The following is an 18,930-nucleotide window of genomic DNA, read 5'->3' on the forward strand; positions in this document are numbered from 1 at the left end:
CAATTTACTTGCATCTGTCCTTCATCAGCCTTATGAACACTCTTTCTCCTATTGATCCTGTGAATATAATCAAAAGGCCAACCTGCGTCTCATTGTTCTACTTTTATTATTGTGTTAGTCACCAGTTCATTGCTTTCTGCCCTTGTCTTCATTATTATTTTCCCTGTTGTTAAATGTTCCTTGGTATCTTTCTCTATTCTCTTGATTTGGATGCACTGCATATTCTTATATAGTAAAAAGCCCTGTGTGTTAGGACATGCATGTGCTCATCACGTCCTCCATGACTTGGCCTTGTCACTTGGGTGAATCATTGAGCTCTTGGGAGTGTCTGTATCCTAAACTGTGAAGTAAGGGTGATGGCCCTCTCTCCTAGCGTCTAAGAGACCCTATGAGATGATGCACATGCTCCAGGGGCCCTCCCTGGAGGATCCACCAATCCTACTCTGTTTCCCTGCCTCTGCTCCTAAGCTAATGAGATAACCACTAATCCCTGGTGTATGAGAATCTCAAACCTTGAAGAAGTGGTTCCCAAGTTAGGGTCATTTTTCTCCCAGGGGACATTTGACAATGTCTGAAGACATTTTTGATTGTCACAAATGGGGGCGGGGGGTGCTACTGACATCTAGGGATTCTGAAGACCACTGGGAAAAGCCAGGCATGCTCCTGAACATCCCACCATGCATAGGAAGAGCCCTTAAAACAAAGAACTACCCACCAAAATGCCATTAGTGCTGAAGTCAAGAAACCTCATCTCCGAGGAGCCTCCAGGGGCATCTGGCTCTACCTGTCCATCCTCTATAGCAACCTTTTCACTGTAGGGGCTCTGTTTGGGACAGGAGGCTCATTACCTAAGACAGCTAACAGCAGCAGAAGGAGCACAGGCTAAGGGAACCCTTGCAAACTGGCCTATGCTTTATTTGGACTCGTCATCCATGAGCCTCAACTTCTTCATTTGCAAAGTGGATAAAACAGTTAGCTGGAACGACCACACGAGATAGATGTCTGACCTAGAGCATAGCAAGTGGCCAGTAAACTTTAACTGTCACAGTTAGCCCTGACTGCACCTAAATGGGTTTCCCGGAGAGTTCAAATATTCTGCACTTTGGCAATCCAGCTTCCTTTACCTGAAAGCCCTTAAACTGTGAGCACGGAATGATTGGTTCCCTTTCTTTGGGTCTCAGCTTTCTCCTCTGTAAAATAAATGGTACCCCTAGATCAAAGCGTACAAACTTCTTGCCCTCAGCCAAAGTCAGTTTTCAGGCATAGTTGGTGTTTGGCATGTATTTTTTTTTTCTCTTAGAATCCAAATCTATTTCTCATTTATAAAAATGGGCAGATTTTACCTAGAAATTTGGAATTCCAGCATCTCTTGAAGAATAAAATTTAGCAATAAATAAAATATAAAATAAAATAAAATAAAATAAAATAAAATAAAATAAAATAAAATAAACAGGTCCTATTTCATTCATGGCAACACTCTGCAAGAACAAATCCATCATGCTACCTGCATACAGACACATCTTCTTGCTTGCCACAGTCCCCACCACTCCCTAATATCCTCCTGAACCACTCATTTGTATTTCTTCTGGCTCCTGTAGACATTTAACTTTACAATTACTAAGATATATGGGCTCTCTGGCTCCTTTCATCCCTCCTAGAAATCATGAGTTGCCACTCAAAGGGAATTTATTTGATAAATCACCAGAGGAGGATCTAACTTCTAATAATTGGTTACAGCCTTTACTTAAAACAGAAGCTCTCTTGGACTCTGATTCCACTTTTTAAAAGGGGAGGAGAGTCTCTTTTGAAGAACTTCATCACCAACTTGCTAAAGTTAATGGAAGGGGCACTTTGATTTGCAGAGCCCACAGAGACAGTGGGCAGATCTAGGGCTAAAAGGAGGGAGCTGGGATGCTTCGCAGGGCCCTGGAGGTCTAGGAGTACTCCCAGGCTACAACCATGTTATGTTGTAGTAAAAATCTATCCCTGCTGGAGGGGTGATGTGCAGGCACCATGCAAACAAAAACTAAAAAAAAAAAAAAAAAAAGTTAGGGGGGTGGGCACCTGGGTGGCTCATTGGTTGAGCATCTGCCTTTGACTCAGGTCATGATCCTGGGGTTCTGGGATCAAGTCTTGCATCAGGCTCCCCACAGGGAGTCTGTTTCTCCTTCTGCCTGTGTCTCTGTCTCTCTGTGTGCATGTCTCATGAATAAATAAATAAAATATTAAAAAAAATTTTTTTTAAATCACACACACTATGGCCTATCCTGGAGATGAACTTGGCCCCTTCCTAATTTATCTCTGCAAGACTTCCGCTTGTGCCAGCAACATTCTCTACCCAGAATGTCTTTTAGTACAATCATGTAGCATGGTGAAGAACCTATGATTTAAATATTTATTTATTTATTTTAGAGAAAGAGAGGGCCAGTGAGTGCAAGGGGTGGCGGAAGCCAGAGGGGGATCTCAAGCAGATTCCATACTGAGCCCAGAGCCCATTGCGGGGCTGGATCTCAGGACCCTGAGATGATATCCCGAGCTGAAACCAAGAGTCAGATGCTTAACTGACCAAGCCACCCAGTGCCCCAAAGAACCTATGATGTAGAGAGAACTGTTGTTGCTTAACCACACATACAACCTCAGACAAGTAACCCAGTGTCACCCAGCCTCAGTTTCCTCAAGAGCAAAATGAGCATACCAACACCCGCTTCCCAGGGTGCCTGCACACAAGTTAGTGGGCATCTAATTCAGCCCCTTTGTCCTGTGTCACAAAACTGAGGCTCGTGCTTCAATGCATCCCTTGCAACACGTCCCTGCTGTCGGAGTTTCCTATGGCTGGCTAGGATGGAAACCCATTCATTAGATCCACAGGAAAACTCATGAAAGGCAGAGCTGCAGCACAAACAAGAGGGTACTGTTTAGCAGGGAGAAAGTTAAATGCAGTAACAATGAACGCTGACCTAGCAGTAGTAAGACAGGCACACATCCACGCTCTGATGGGTCTATCTTGTCACTACAGGTGAGAAGCCAGGTCACAGAGTGGGCTCTTGTATGTTTGCTAAACCAGTGAGCTGAAAGCAATTTGGAAGTTGTCCAAGAGCCAGGAAAAATGTGCATTATCTTTGTGGTTTTGTTTTGTGGTTTGGGGGGATTTTTTTTTCTTTTCTGCTAGGAATTTTTCTAAGGACCCAATCTTATAGAAAAAAAATTAAAAGAAATAATGTGAATTTGCTATGAAAGGTAGAAAATGTTTTGTCATTATTCCTTAGAATTATGTAGAGTAATGGGTTGAACAATGAGGTCTCAGGGTCTGAACACTGCTGATGTCCATGGAGCATTCCAGGTAGCTGCTAGTAACTGAAGATAATCCACAGACCCCTCACTTGAAATAGCAAAAGGCCCGCCATAATGCAGTGCTGAGTGGGAAAAATTGAGTGTGGCAAAGGGAAAATGATCACATTATAACGTTACATGCAAAAAGTAGAGTAAAAAATATTACAGAGACAGTGATAGAGCAAAAGGAGGGTACAAATGGCTGTGTCAGGACTATAAGATGACAGACTTTAGATTGTCCTGTGACTTCTGTAACGCATACACATCAAGGAAAAATGCTGTGTTCCACACACCAATTGAAAGAGCCTGGAGTTGGGATCCCTGGGTGGGTCAGCGGTTTAGCGCCTGCCTTCAGCCCAGGGCGTGATCCTGGGGTCCCAGGATCGAGTCCCACATCAGGCTCCCTGCAGGGAGACTGCTTCTCCCTCTGCCTGTGTCTCTGTCTCTCTCTCTCTCTCTCTGTGTCTCTCATGAATAAATAAATAAAATCTTTAAAAAAAGAGAAAGAGAAAGAAAGAAAGAAAAAGAAAGAAAGAAAGAAAGAAAGAAAGAAAGAAGAAAGAAAGAAAGAAAGAAAGAAAGAAAGAAAGAAAGAAAGAAAGAAAGAAAGAAAGAGCCTGGAGTCTCCTTATCCAGCCATGGACCAGGTCTTCTTATAACTGAAGCCAACATGAAGCACCTACTATGTGCTAGGTAGGCATTGACCAAGGCACATTCTGCTGTGCCGATGGGAATGTCCAATCTCAAAGAGAGGAATCAGCCTTATAGTTTCTGCAGATGGGAAAACAGAGAGCAAGGAACTTGCCCGGGGTCACATGGCTGGGAAGGAAGGAAGGAAGGAAGGAAGGAAGGAAGGAAGGAAGGAAGGAAGGAAGGAAGGACAAAGTTGAAGTGGTTGCATGTGGACAATGTCTGGTCTCTTTCCAGCAGCCAGGGTCCCCCCAACAGTTGGGACATGGAAGGGGGCCCGAAACAGCCTTGAATGACGGTGCCAAAGGTCCCTTATGGCACGGCTGATGACCTCTGGAAGAAAAATGATCTTTTCTAACCAAGAGCAAGCGGCTCTGGGGCCCAGAACCTTCTCCAGACAAGACACAGAGCCAGAATGGATCACTGTTATGTTTTCATTAGTCCTCCTCATCCTGGTGATTCTTTCCTCGGCGGTGGATTTCACCCCCTTGTGGCACCCACGCGTGTTTCCCACGGACTGCAGTGATGGAGATTCCTTTCCATTTCCTCTTCCTTTTCTGTGAATTTCGGAATGTGCCTCTTTAAAATGTATATCTCAGGGTTCCTAATTCCGAGACTTGGGTTTGAGCCACGCCTCCCCCCACCGAGTTTTCTATTACAAAACGCCTGCAGGTCCCCCCATAACAGGGCTAGTAGGGTCCCAACGTCCAGTCACAGGAGATATATTGCATTACTACGAGGCTAGCGAAGCCAATGTTTTACAGGTGCTCTGTGCAGTCACAAAACTTGCAGAAGACAGTAAGCTATGCTGTATGCTGAACCGAAAACGTGTCAAATGATCCCGAGCCAGAGGCTTCCTGACTCTCCACCCCCGCCACGTCACCCCTTCCCCAGCAGAAGGGGAGCCCTTGGGCCTGCCCCCGCCCACCCCGCACCCCTGTGGCCCGGAGCCCTCCGTTGGCCTCCTTGGACCCGATCCGGGTGATTGCGCACTAGCACCGTAATGAAAGCAATCCAGCCTCTCCCCTGGTTGCAGAGCTCCAGCCACTGTAACAGAAAAAGGGGCCGGCAGCAGTTTCCTAGAAAAGAAGCATGCAGCCTGATTGAAGCATTTTTACTCCCCAGATCTGCAGAGCTGAGTCCGTGCACACCTGTCCTTCCAAACTTGACACGTTTTCGCAACGTTTCCTTTAGGTACAGAAATGGGGTCACCTGTTGAAGTTGAAAAGCTAGCAGCAGTGCCTTCTTTGCAAGGCTCCTGTGAGGTCAGCCCCGTCTCCCACTTTCACGGGCAAATGTTGAAGGGGCTGAGTGGAAGGGATGCATCTTGGGAGCACAGCCTCTCTCTCCGCCTACCCCCATCTAGGGCCTGGAAAGTGCTGGGCTCACCGTCCAGGGTTTCTAACCTTCCCCAGACCACGCCACCACAGGCTACTAGGTCTGGGAACTTAGAGACTGCAAAAACACTTTTGGGACAAAGAAGTATTTCTGAATGTAGAACTATCCCATTTCAGATTTGCTCTCTACCGTCCGCAGGACCGAATGGAGGAAGTTGAACCCGTCTGGGGAACACTTGGTTTTGTCTGGCCTGGGGCAGCTATCAGGCTGGGGGAGGAGGACAGGACAGGAGCCTCTGGAGGTGTGCCAGGACCACTGCCTGGGCCTGGCTGGCCTGGCCTGGCCCCATTTCTCCCCTCTAGGCCACCTTCAGACTCTAGGAAGGGGAGCGTGAGGCTCCGACAGGTGCTGGAGCTGGTGGCTGCATCCCTGCGTGGCCCCTGAAGGTCACCCCAGCTCCACAGCCACAGCCCCCTGGAGCTGGAAGGACCTCAGGCCCTGGCTGATCAGACCTATGAGGTTTCATTTATAAATAAATGCACTTAAACTTTAAAACATGAGTGGGGGATCCCTGGGTGGCTCAGCGGTTTAGTGCCTGCCTTCGGCCCAGGTCGTGATCCTAGAGTCCTGGGATCGAGTCCCACATCGGGTTCCCACGGGGAGCCTGCTTCTCCCTCTGCCTGTGTCTCTGCCTCTCTCTCTCTCTCTCTCTCTCTCTCATGAATAAATAAATAAAATCTTTTTAAAAATAAAATAAATAAAACATGAAGTGACAAAGAAATACCGAGTGAACCTTGTATGAAGCTGAGGTGTCATGTGTGGCTGGTGGACATTTGGGCCACGATGCCTTGGACCAGGACCCTGAGTTTTCCAAATGAATTGTTCCTCAAAGGCTTGGGGTCAGGATGCTATTTGGGGTTTCCTCCAAGCCACCAGTCTTTCTGGGGACTGGAATTCTTGTGCTGACTTGAAGTCTTTCCCGTAGGCTAATCTATCTCACTCTAAATCCTACAGCGCGACAGAAACTTGGTGTCAAAAGAGAGAGCTTGTTGGTGGCAGGAAAATAGCTTGGAAGTCAAACAGCAGCCAAACCTTTAGTAAGTGGATTAACTCACTAAGCTGCTGGAAGGTAAACCTCTCTGGAGATAGGATTCAAGGGAGGAGGTGGGCCAGCGGCGGTGGGGTGGGCTCCTTTAATGTAAAGGAATGTGGGTTGGGAGCTCTGATGTGAATCCCAGAGGGCTGGGGACAGAATGCCCAGCAGTCACTTTCTGCACGTGAATACCAGGCAAGCACAAGAGGGATACAAACAGAGATTAGGGAGGAGATTTCCTTAAAAAAAAAAAAAAAAAAAAAAAAAAGATTTATTTATTTTAGAGGAAGAGCAAAATAGGAAGAGGGAGAGAGAGAGAATCCCAAGTAGACTCCCCACTGAGCACGGAGCCCAATGTGGGGCTCGATCCCAGGACTCTGAGATCATGACCTGAGCTGAAATCAAGAGTCTGGATGCTTAAATGACTGAGCCACCCAGGATCCCCAGGGAGGAGATTTTCCGAGGCCCCACTGCCCCCTGTGTTACAAACCTGCTACCCTTGGTGTGTTATGGAGCAATTTCTTCAGGAAGAATCCCATTAAGCTCTGCAGAGAAATTAGAATGAGATTTCTGGGCTGATAGAGAATAGACACAAAATTCATGAGGGACAGTGGGAAATAGAGTTAAACCTCCAGATCAAATTCTACAATTGGAATTCTGATGTATAGATCAGTGCCCTTTCAGTAATATGTGTGTGTTGAGGGTGGGTATTATTTTTAGAGAAATAGTTTGGCAACTCTTTTTCAAATATCCAAGGATATCTGAGAAAAATAGTCTAAGACAAAGGCTACCCATCCAAAGGGACAAGCCAAAAATAAATAACAAAGAGGCAGACCTAAAGCTCTTGGTCTGTATCAGGTTAGAACATGAAAGGGGTGGTTTCAAGACAAGAAATTATCTTCTTACAGAAATGCCTTTACTAAATTACACTGAAATGATAGCAACCCTTTGCTTTTATACCGAAACTTATGGCATCTTCAAAAACATCTTTACCCTGCTTCATATCCTCATAGCAAGAATGCTCATGAGAAAATATCTGCAATGTTTGGATCAAAGATAATATTATCTCTCCTAAGAGGTTGTTGATATGTTTCCTTTAATAAGACAGGTGTTGGGACGCCTGGGTGGTTCAGTGGTTGAGCATCTGCCTTTCGATCAGGACATGATCCCAGGGTCCTGGGATCGAGTCCCACATTGGGCTCCCTGCAGAGAGCCGCATCTCCCTCTGCCTATGTCTCTGCCTCTCTCTGTATGTCTCTCATGAATAAACAGAATCTTAAAAAAAAAAAAAAAAAGACAAGTGTTACAGAATTCATCCTGTTTCTATTTTTGCTCTGGCTGCCAGGAAGCTCCAAGTTAAATTATCTATTTAATGCCAGTAACTATATTGGCCTAAATTTTGAGTAGGATCAATTTTTTTTTACCTACTTCAATGTATTTTTAACAAGCCTCAGTAATAATTTTAATAGGCCTATGAGTCCGATATACATTATATCTGTTATGTATCAAATATGTTACGTATAATAGATATAGATAATATATCAGATCTCTTTTTGCTTGCCACTGTCAGATATCCAATTCAATGTAGCTTAAGCAATGCAGGAGGGAGGAGGTGAACCTTATTGGCTCATATGTCTAAAAAGCTAAAAAGTTCAGGGTAGATATGATCATAAAACCTTAAACAGTAGGGACAAGTCCCACAGACACAGAAGCCAACCTGAAGGAGCTCCCAGTGATCACCACTGAAACAATCTGAACAAAATAAATAACATAGTTTTAAATTACAACCCAAAGCAAAAAATAAATATACACGAATCCATACTTAGATAAATAAATAATTGAGTAAGCCAATAAATAGGGACAAGAAACAAACCTTCCCAATAAAAAATTTCAAATAATATAAGTAGATACCTCCTTTCTAGAAGGTGGAGCTGAATTTCCCCTCCCCCTCCTGGGGGGCTAGTTAGTGACTTGCCTCTGAAGAGGTAAAGGACATAGAAAGGGGAACACATAGTAGTTGCGCAGTGGAGAAAACCGGCAGACACCCCCTTAACCGAGTGGGGAAGGCCAACATCACCAATGACGTGTCCCCGATAGGCCAGGACAAGAAGGGCACTTCACTTCATTGGTATTCTCTCCTAAACCCCATAACCCGAGTCTAATGAGAAAAACATCCTGCAAGCCCAAGTTGTGAAATATTCTACAGGATACTTGGCCAGGATTCCCCAAGACTGTCAAGGTCATGAAAAACAAGGCAAGACTGAGAAGCTATTAGAGACCAGAGGAGACTAAGAGGACACACTAAATGCAAGGTGATACCCTGGGTTGGAAACAGGACATAAATGGAAAAACTGGTGAAATCCCAAAAAGTCTGCAGTTCAGGGAACAGTACTGTGCCAGTGTTGGTTTCTTACTTGTGACAAATGTACCATGGTAAGATCTCACGGAACATGTTAATGGGGAAACTGGGTGAGCCAGTCCCGGGGGCTCTCAGGACAGATGTTTATTTCTCCCAGTTCTGGAGGTAAGAAGTCTAAGAGCAGGGGTCAGCACAGCCAGTTCTAGGGAGGGTCCTCTTCCTGGTTGGCAGATGGCTGTTTTATTGCTGTGTCCTCACACACCAGAGAGAAAGAGAGGGATCCTGCATCTCCTCCTCCTTTTACAAGGGCACAGATCCCATTCACAGGGGCTCCACCCTCAGGCCCTGATCCCCCACAGAGGCACCACCTGCAAATACCATCACATTGAGGGTTGGGCTTTGGACACAGGAATGGTGGGGAGGGGACATGACCAGTCCATAGCTATCGTTGTGTCTTCTCTGCGAATTGGAAATTGTTCTCGAGAGCAGTTCCAAAAATAAGAAAGGGACAAGCCAAAAATAAATAACAAAGAGGCAGACCTAAATACAATCGTAGGAACAATCACATGAAATGTTAATGATCTAAACATTCCAATTAAAATGTAGACCAGTAAAAAATAAAATAAAATAAAATAAATAAAATAAAATAAATATAAAATAAAATATAAAATAAAATAAAATGTTAATGATCTAAACATTCCAATTAAAATGTAGACCAGGGATCCCTGGGTGGCGCAGCGGTTTGGCGCCTGCCTTTGGCCCAGGGCGCGATCCTGGAGACCTGGGATCGAATCCCACATCGGGCTCCCGGTGCATGGAGCCTGCTTCTCCCTCCGCCTGTGTCTCTGCCTCTCTCTCTCTCTGTGACTATCATAAATAAATAAATAAATTAAAAAAAAAATAAAAAAATAAAATGTAGACCAGTAAAAAATAAAATAAAATAAAATATAAAATAAAATAAAGACCAGTTGGAAGGGGCCATGGACAAAAGAAAGCCAACTATATACTCTCTAGAAGTGATGCACTTTAATTATGAAGACAGAGAGAATGACAATAAATGGGTATAAAATAGCTTACCTATACAAAAAAAATAAGCCTAAGAAGGGTAAAGGCAAAGAGTATCAATAAACTACATATAAACACACATGTGAAATCTTGAATTATGGTCTAAGTGAGATCATGTCCATCCATCCAGTGGTGTTAGGTCTGTGTTCGACCCCGTCTCTTTTTCTTTTTTAAGTTTTTTTTTTTTTTTAAGTAATCTCTACACCCAACATGGGGCTCGAACTCACTCCCCCAAGATCAAGAGTTGCACACCAACTGGGCCAGCCGGGCACCCCTCTGACCCAGTCTTATACCTACTTTTTACTCTGTGTAAGGCTCCTTATTTCTCCTTCATCCCATCCTACTGAACCAGCTTTAGCAACCTTGTATTTGTTCTGTCCACACTCCCCCCATGCTTGTAAAATCACTTCTCAATGTATAATGGCTACACACATACAAGTACATGCATATACACAAAACATTTTTGTCCTCATTGACAGAAATGGGTTCAAAGAATACACATTTGACTTCAGCTTTGCTCTTTGAATACCTCATGCAGATTGCTCCAGGTCCCCAGACAGACAGCCAATTTATTATTTTTTAATTAATTAAGAATTATCTGTTACTATAATCTGTAGGACATGAAGACCCCCCCCATCACCACCCGGGGGTTGCTATAGCTGCAAACACTGCAGCTGGAGCTCACACGCTTGGTCCTGGGTCTCCTGGCCCACAGCTCCTCCAGCTCCTGGCCCATGTCCTCCCTCAGGGGCCCGAATCATGGATCGCCTTGTTCTCCCCACTGCACGTTGCTCTTCTCTTTCTGCGGCCAGCCCTGCTGGCCTCAGACCCACAGCCAACTTGAGGACAATACGCTGACATAGACTCTGACTAGTTCCCATAAAGGTATAAAGTCGGAAGCCTAAGGTAAACCCCTTACGACCCTCACACTCAAGCTGCTCTGTTTCTTCGGTGGACTCTTGCCCAACGCACTGGTGGTTCTGCATCCAGTTCTGTGGCAAAGCCAAACTTTGATCATCGCTGTTAATCCAGCTGTTATTCTGGCCACTGTGTAACCAGGCCCTGCGCAGCTACAGGCGGGAACCCACTGATGCTGTTCTGCAGCAAGTCAATACAGCAAACATGGATTGAGCACCTACTGTGTGCTCTCTGTGAGGTCTGCCCTCCTACTAGTAATAATCCTCCTTCATAGCAACAAAGAGAAAGGAGAGTCTTGGGATAAGATAAGAAACAGTTTACCCTCGTAGTTGTAGAAATTTCCTATTGAATTAATCCTCCAAGTGTTTTTTTTTTAATTTATTTTTTATTGGTGGTCAATTTGCCAACACACAGAATAACACCCAGTGCTCATCCCATCAAGTGCCCCCCTCAGTGCCCGTCACCCAGTGTTTTTAATGAGAATAGCCCCTTTTCTGGGTGACAAGATGACCCCACGAGGGCCAGCTGCAGTCCTCAACTCTTTCTGTAGATGCTGATCTCCTAAGAGGCGAAGATTGAGCTAACCACCCAAAGCCGACTTTATCCTAACAAGGAAAAAAAAAAGATCTAGGACACTAACATGGATCGACATCTTCCAGTAATAGTTTAATTAATTTACATGAATGCTTGGATCTACAGATGTTTGAGTGGCATTCTTGTCACCTTTTTTTAAATAAAAAATAAATGAGACAGCAACCCCCTGTCCATCTCATGGAGGTTTTAAAACATGTCTTAGGGGCACCTGGGAGGCTCAGAGGTTGAGCGTCTGCCTTTGGCTCAGGTTGTGATCCTGGGGTCCTGGGATCGAGTCCTGCATTGGGCTCCCCGCAGGGAGCCTGCTTCTCCCTCACCTTATGTCTTTGCTTCTGTCTCTGTGTCTCTCATGCATAAATAAATAAAATCTTTAAACAGACACACACACACACAAAAGGTGTCTGTAAATTTGTTGATGCTCCTGCCAGAAAAAGATAGGGTCTAATCGCCTTCCCCTTGAATATAGGCTGGCCTCGATGACTCTCTGGGAAGGGACTGTGCTCTGGCTTTGGACCCTCATTCATAAAAAGCAAGGCTGTCTCTTTGGGGCATGTGTTTTTGGAACTCCAAGCACCATAGGCTTCCAGCTGTCTTGAAGGCGCCATGGGGGAGAAACCATGTAGAGTCCACATGGAGATGAGGGTGTCCCAGGAACCCCCACTGCCCAGCCCCCATATGCCAGCCCTCCCAGACAGACACGTGAGCAACCCTCAGATGCCTCCAACACCAGCCAGCATCCCATCGAAACTGTGTGGGAGGCAGACAAAACCACCCAGCTGAGCCCAGTCGACCCCAGAGCCATGAGAGTTAATAACATATTATTTTAAACCACTAAGCACTGGAGTGGTCTGTTAGGCAGCAATAAATAAGTGGAATATTCTGGGTCGAGAAATAAATAGCGCAGTCACCCTGGGCTCAAGGAGACAGAGTCACACAGTTTCAATCCAACCTCAGCACTCCATGGAATGTATCCAAGTCTGACTCTCAGATTTGAATATTGGGCAATCTCACATCTTGTAGTTTAAGGAAAAAAAAAAAAGCTATTTTATTTAGTCACAGCTCCATCTGCAACACACAAAGCTACTCCTAAAGCACCCAAGGTCCAGCCGGCTCCCTGTGTTGCATTTGTGCAACCACCAGCACAGAGGAGCTGATGGCACTCAGCCTGGGGTCCCACTCAAAGACCAACTCTCCTTACCATCCGATATATAGGCCACTGTGGTCTGAACCTTTTAGCATCGATTTCATTTGCCACAGCAAGCCTTCCAGATACTGCAAACTTTTCTAATTGGAAGCCTAGGAGACAAATATTTCGTGCTTGACAGTTGAGCCTGGGGGAAGGAGACAGGACCAACGCTGGGCAGGACCAGCTCTGTGCCAAGTAGTCATGTCACTTCCCCTGTCACAGGTCAGCCAGGTAGCGTCCTGTTACAGTCATTGTCCAGAGACAGGGATCAAGTCTCAGTGAGAAAGACTTTTTGCCCCCAGGCGACAGAGGCCACTGCTGGGATGGGAAACCAGCTACTCCTGCCCCAAACCTCTTAATGTGACAGGTTGCACTGTGCCCCCCCCCCCCCGCCCAAAATGATATGTTGAAGTTCTAACCTCCAGGGCCTCAAAATGGGCCCTTCCTGGGAAATTGGAGATGGAATTAGTGAATACATTGTCATATTGGAATGGGATGGGCCCCTAATCCAGAAGGACCGGTGTCCTTATAAGAAAAGGGACACAGAGAGGGATACATGCAGGGAAGAAAGCCATATGACAAGGAAGCAGAGACCAGAGTGATGCAGGGACAGGACATGGAGTGTCAGGGACTGCCCGCAACCACAGGTGGGGAGGAGGAAGGGAGGAAGGTCACCCCCCGAGAACCACTGGAAGAGCACAGCCCCGTGGACCCCTGGGTGTCAGACAATTAGTCTCCAGAACCCTTCCAGGATGCACTTGTGTTGTGCTCAAGCCTGCAGGCTCGTGGTGCCCAGTGCTGGCGGCCTCTGGAAATCAGTGCACACCATCATCTCCTTGAGTCGCGACCTCCACAGGGGCTCACGCCGGCCTATTGTACCTTTTTACCTTGACCTGGATAATCTGAGGCAGGAGCAGCAGTTTCTTTCTTTTCTTTTTTTTTTTTTTTTAAGATTTTATTTATTTATGAGAGACACATAGAGAGAGGCAGGGACACAGGCAGAGGGAGAAGCAGGCTCCCTATGGGGAGCCGGATGTGGGACTCGATCCCAGGACCCCAGGATCACGACCTGAGCCCAAGGCAGACGCTCAACCACGGAGCCACCCAGGCGTCCCAGAGCAGCAGATTCTAAAGAAACTTGTAAAGGACCCTTTCTGTGTTCACATCAGGCAGGCACACACAGATCCCACTTGGCCAGACCGAGACCGTCTGGGATGGCTCGGGTGTCTGCACGTCGGGAACCTTTTTTTCAAGAAGGAGCTGGGATATTTTGGTTTCAGTGTGGACTGTATCACAGGAGTCCTTGTTTATCCAAAGGATTTTCCATGTAAATAAAGACATTTGCAAATTGATTTAGATTAATCAGGTGTGACTGCTGGATAAACAGAGGGCAGACTCTGTCCCTGAGACCCGGGCACTGGAGCAGCCAGGACCCCGTGCACAGGCCTGTGTCCTTGCGGCAGCGGCGGCAGCAGAACTTCTGTGGTCTAGGAGCGAAGATGAAAACCAGAAAGGAAAAGAAACCCAAAAATATGAAAAACATCTCGGGTATAATCCCAAAAGACGAAGCAGGACTCAAAGGTCACCCTAGAGATGAGAGTTTAAAATATGGCCTCCCCACCCCAAACCCAAACCTGGGGGATTTCTATGTTCTAGACTTTTTCCTCTCATTCTGCCCTCCTCCAGCACACACACACACACACACACACACACACACTCTGGGGCACAGAGTTGCTACATATTGAAAGTGGTTTTTTTTTTTTTTTTTTTTTTTTTTTATTTTATTTTATTTTTTTTATAAATTTATTTTTTATTGGTGTTCAATTTGCCAACATATAGAATAACACCCAGTGCTCATCCCATCAAGTGTCCCCTCTAAGTGTTTTTAGAGAACATACTGCCTATACTGCACACCCAGTGCCTGGGCCTCTGCTCTCAGCTGCATTATTGTCTCACTTCTTACAACAGCTCTTCAAGGCAGTTATTGCTAATCCCATTTTGCAGACAGGAATACTGAGCCTCGGAGATACGAAGCGTCTGGTTCAAGACTCGCCCGTTGGCCAGCAGCCCAGCACGGATGCTAATCCCCCCCACCCCCCCCACCCCCGCTCCAGATCCCAGACCCACTTTTCCCATCAAAATACACAAACCCACATTTCTTGCAGCCACACTGGTGCTAAGGATAGAGTAGTGAACAAACCAGTCCAAGTCCTTGGGGAGGTGGGAGAAATGGGGAGATGTCGGTCAAAGGGGACACATTTCCAGTTAGAAGATGAGTAAGTTCTGGGGAATCTAGCGTACGGCATGGCCACTGGAGTTAAGAACACTGTGCTATGTACTTGAAAGTTACTCCGAGAGTGGATCTTAAGTGTTCTCACCACAAAAAAGAAAGGGCAGTTACGTGATGGCATGCAGGTGTCCGCTGATGCTAGGGTGCTCATTATTTTGCAACACAGACGTGTACCCAAGCACCACACTGTACGCCTTAAACTCACGCAACGCTGTACGTCAATTATACTACAGTAAAGAGGGTGGGGGAGCTAGAAGAACACATATTGTTTGATCCCAGTCATATGAAATGTCCCCAAAAGGCAAATCTAAAGAGAGAGAAATTAGATTCCTGTTTGCTTAAGGCTGAGATGGGAATGGGGATGACTGTGAATGGGCACAAGAACTCTTCTGGGGGCGATGGAAATGTTCTATAATTAGATCGTGGTGCTAGCGGCACTGCTCTGTAAATAGACTTAAAAATCACTGAATCGTACACTTAAGATGGGTGAACGGACTCATATGTCAACTACACCTCAATGCAGCTGTTAGTAACCACCACAAGACAAAAGCGGACAGAGCCGCACCCTTGGGAGCTCCCATTCTCATCCTCCCAGGCTCCTTTCCACAAGATGCCCCTCTGCTGCCTCAGGGACAACTCTAACATGCATGGGAGCCCCTGGGTGGCTGTGAACCTCAGGTGGGGGTGCATTTGGAAGCAGCTCCCAAGTGAGGCCAACGCTGCCGACCCACTGACCACACTAGCAACGTCCCATTGCATCTTAGGGAGAAGGAGAGATTTTTTTCTTTTTGTGCATCAGCTGTTGAGGCTCTTTTGCACATCCGTCCTGCTGACCTGACAGGTGAGTCTGAGAAGGGGATTGGCAAACCAGATGAGTGGTTCCCGGCGGAGCCACCTGCCCGGCTCCCCTGGGCAGCTGCTGGGCCTGCGCTTGTCCCCCATGCTCAGTGATGGGCCAGCAGCGCCTTTCTCCCAGCGTGTGGTCGTGGGAAGCTGACAGCGCACAGATAGAAGCCACGGCCTCGGGCAGCCCCAGTGGTGTAGCCATTTAGCACTGCCTGCGGCCCAGGGCATGATCCCAGAGACCCGGGATCGAGTCCCACGTTAGGCTCTCTGCATGGAGCCTGCTTCTCCCTCTGCCTGTGTCTCTGCCTCTCTCTCTCTCTCTCTCTCTGTGTCTCTATGAATAAATAAATAAAAATCTTAAAAAAAAAAAAAAGAAGCCATGGCCTCGGTATCAGCCTTGTCGGTACACCCACATCCCGTGTGCTATGCCCAGAAATTTCTTAGTGGGTCCCAAGCAGCAACAAGGAAGAGTTATCAGATGTGAAGTTGCCAATAGAACCAGTCCAAACAGCAGAATAGGGCAACCTGGTACCGTTCTACGTAACATTAATTGGGCGCCCTCATATCCTAACACCGTGCCAGTGGTTTGCAAACTTAGATCATCTATCAAAACTACCCGGGAATGTGGTAAAATTGTGAAGGCCCAGACTCAGTGGCCTGGATCAGTTTTCTAGGCAGGGCTACACGCAGCGAAGTGTGGGAAGCCCTGCTACAGAGCAAGCAGGGTGCTGATGGGTTTGCTTACTTCATGTCTGTTAGGGGTGGCCCACCGAGCCTCGGCCTGAGCCGGCTCCTGCGGGCATGCAAGAGAGCAAACTGAAATTTTTGGAAATTGTGTGAGCCATTTGTTAAATACAGCTGTTACTAAAAATCGGATTATATATACTTAGAATTAAGTAAATTATATGAAAAACAAAGGTAATACAGACTCAAAACTCATCATTTCCTAATCATCTTACTGTCATCTATGCTTTGGGGGCTGTTTATATCCACAGTGTGAGTGTGTTAGAAATAATCTAATAATCTAATGATGATGGTGTGTGGCTGCAAACATTCCATGAGGAGAATGTTGACAAACACTGCAAATCAAGGCTTACTCCCCCACATCCAGTCCCTTAACATCCCCATTTCACAGATGAAGACACTGAGGTTTGGAGAGCAAATGACTTTCCCAAGATCTCAGAGCCACAGTTTGACCCCAGACAGCTGACTTAGGAGCCCAGTTTTTAAATCAACTGATATATTAAGCTCTGTCTGTGTACCTTAGCTGGTCTTGTGGCATGAATCTCCATCTCCATCCTTCCTGGAAAGCACAACCCCCCCCAAGCCCCACCAACAACTGGCCTCCCCCCAGGATCCCACCCCGGTCCCCCAGCAGCCTGAAGAGCAAACCAGCTGGAGGGCACCAGGTGGCTCAGTCAGTTAAGCATTCTCTTGGTTTTGGCTCAGGTCATGATCTAGGGTTATGGGATCGAGCCCCACATTTAGGGCTACTTGAGGTTCTCTCTCTCCATATCCCTCTGCCCCTCCCCACCCCACAGTGTTCTCACTCTAAAAAAATAAATAAATAAATAAATAAATAAATAAACAAACAAACAAACATAAATAAATGCAAACCAGCAGGGCAGTACCTATGACCTCTGATAGGTCAGGTTCCTCTGCACGATCTGTGGGGGGCTTTGGTGCCCAAGTCTGGTCTCCTGCAGTGAGTGTCACTACAGTTGAATATACACACATTGAAGGAAGTTAAGTTAAATGTGATGCATGCTCTTGAAGGTGAAAAAAATCACAAAGAGATGGTGGTCCTGAGGTGGGAGGGACTCAGGAGGCTGAACAGACACATGGAGAGGTGGGGTGGCAGCACTCTGGGCTAGCGCTCAGGACTGGCAGCGCTCTGCACCCCTCTTGTACCCTGACCCAGCAGGTAGCCCCTTGGCCCCTCACAGGATCCAGGAAGGAGAGAGGAAGGAAAGCCCACAAAGGAAGGGGCAGCCAGAGATTATTTCCAGTCTGGTTTGCCCTCATCTTCCTGCTTCCTCTCCAGAATGCTGGGTCCCTGCAGGGTCCGCCTCCACATGCCACTCCCACTCTGTCCCGAGGAGGAGACACTCAGAAGGAAGAACTTCCTTGAATGTTTCTATTTTTGTTTAAAAAGTGAAAGTAGGGAACAAAAAGAAAAAAAAGGGGAAAAAAATGAGGTCATGACCAGTGAATGATATGGTGTTAACAAAGGATAAGGGTATTTTATTTTCTTCTTCTGGCTCACCCTCTTTTTCTTTTAAATCTCCGATGAGTACGTACATTTTTTATAATGCAAGGAAACAGGTTATATTTTAAGAAGGAGGAGGGAGAGGAAGGGGAATGAACAGCAGAAGAAATCATCACAGCAATTATGCAATTGGTAGCTATGGGACAAAAAATACTTTCATATTACATAATGCATCACTTTCTCCCATAGCCTTGCAAGCAACAAGCACAGGCATTGTTAATCCAACGTCAAAAATAGGAGAAAATGTGGGGCACCTGGGTGTCTCAGTGGTTGAGCATCTGCCTTCGGCTCAGGGCGTGATCCTGGGGTCCTGGGATCGAGTCCTGCATTAGGCTCCCCACAGGGAGCCTGCCTCTCCTTCTGCCTGTGTCTCTGCCTCACTCTCTATGTCTCTCATGAATAAATAAATAAAATCTCAAAAAAATAGGAGAAAATGCTTATCCGTGATAGCCAAGATAAGGAAGCAACCTAAGTGTCCATTGATGGAAGAATGGATAAAGAAAAGGTGAGATACCTACCTATCTATATATGAAATATTATTTACCCCTAATAAAGAAGGCTATCTTGCCATTTGAGACAAACTTGATGAGCTTGGAGGACCTTATACCATGTGAAAGAAGCCAGACATTGTATAATCTCACTCATCAGTGGAGTCTTGAAAGGTGAAGCTCATAGGAGTGGAGGGTAGAATGGGGGTTGCCAGAAGCTGGGGTTGGGGGTGAATGGAGAGATGTTAATGAGGGTACAAAGTTTCAGTTACGCAGGATGAGTAAGTTCTGCGGATCTAGGGTACAGCATGGTGACCACAGTTAATAAAACTGCATTGTATACTTGAAATTTGCTGAGGAACAGATCGTCTATGTTCTCACCACACACACATACACACACAAAATGATAACGATGTGAGGTGATGAGTGTGTCAATTAGCTTGATGGCAGTGATCATCTCGCGT

Source organism: Vulpes vulpes, chromosome 6 (assembly GCF_048418805.1).
Source record: "Vulpes vulpes isolate BD-2025 chromosome 6, VulVul3, whole genome shotgun sequence".
NCBI classification, from domain to species: Eukaryota; Metazoa; Chordata; class Mammalia; order Carnivora; family Canidae; genus Vulpes; species Vulpes vulpes.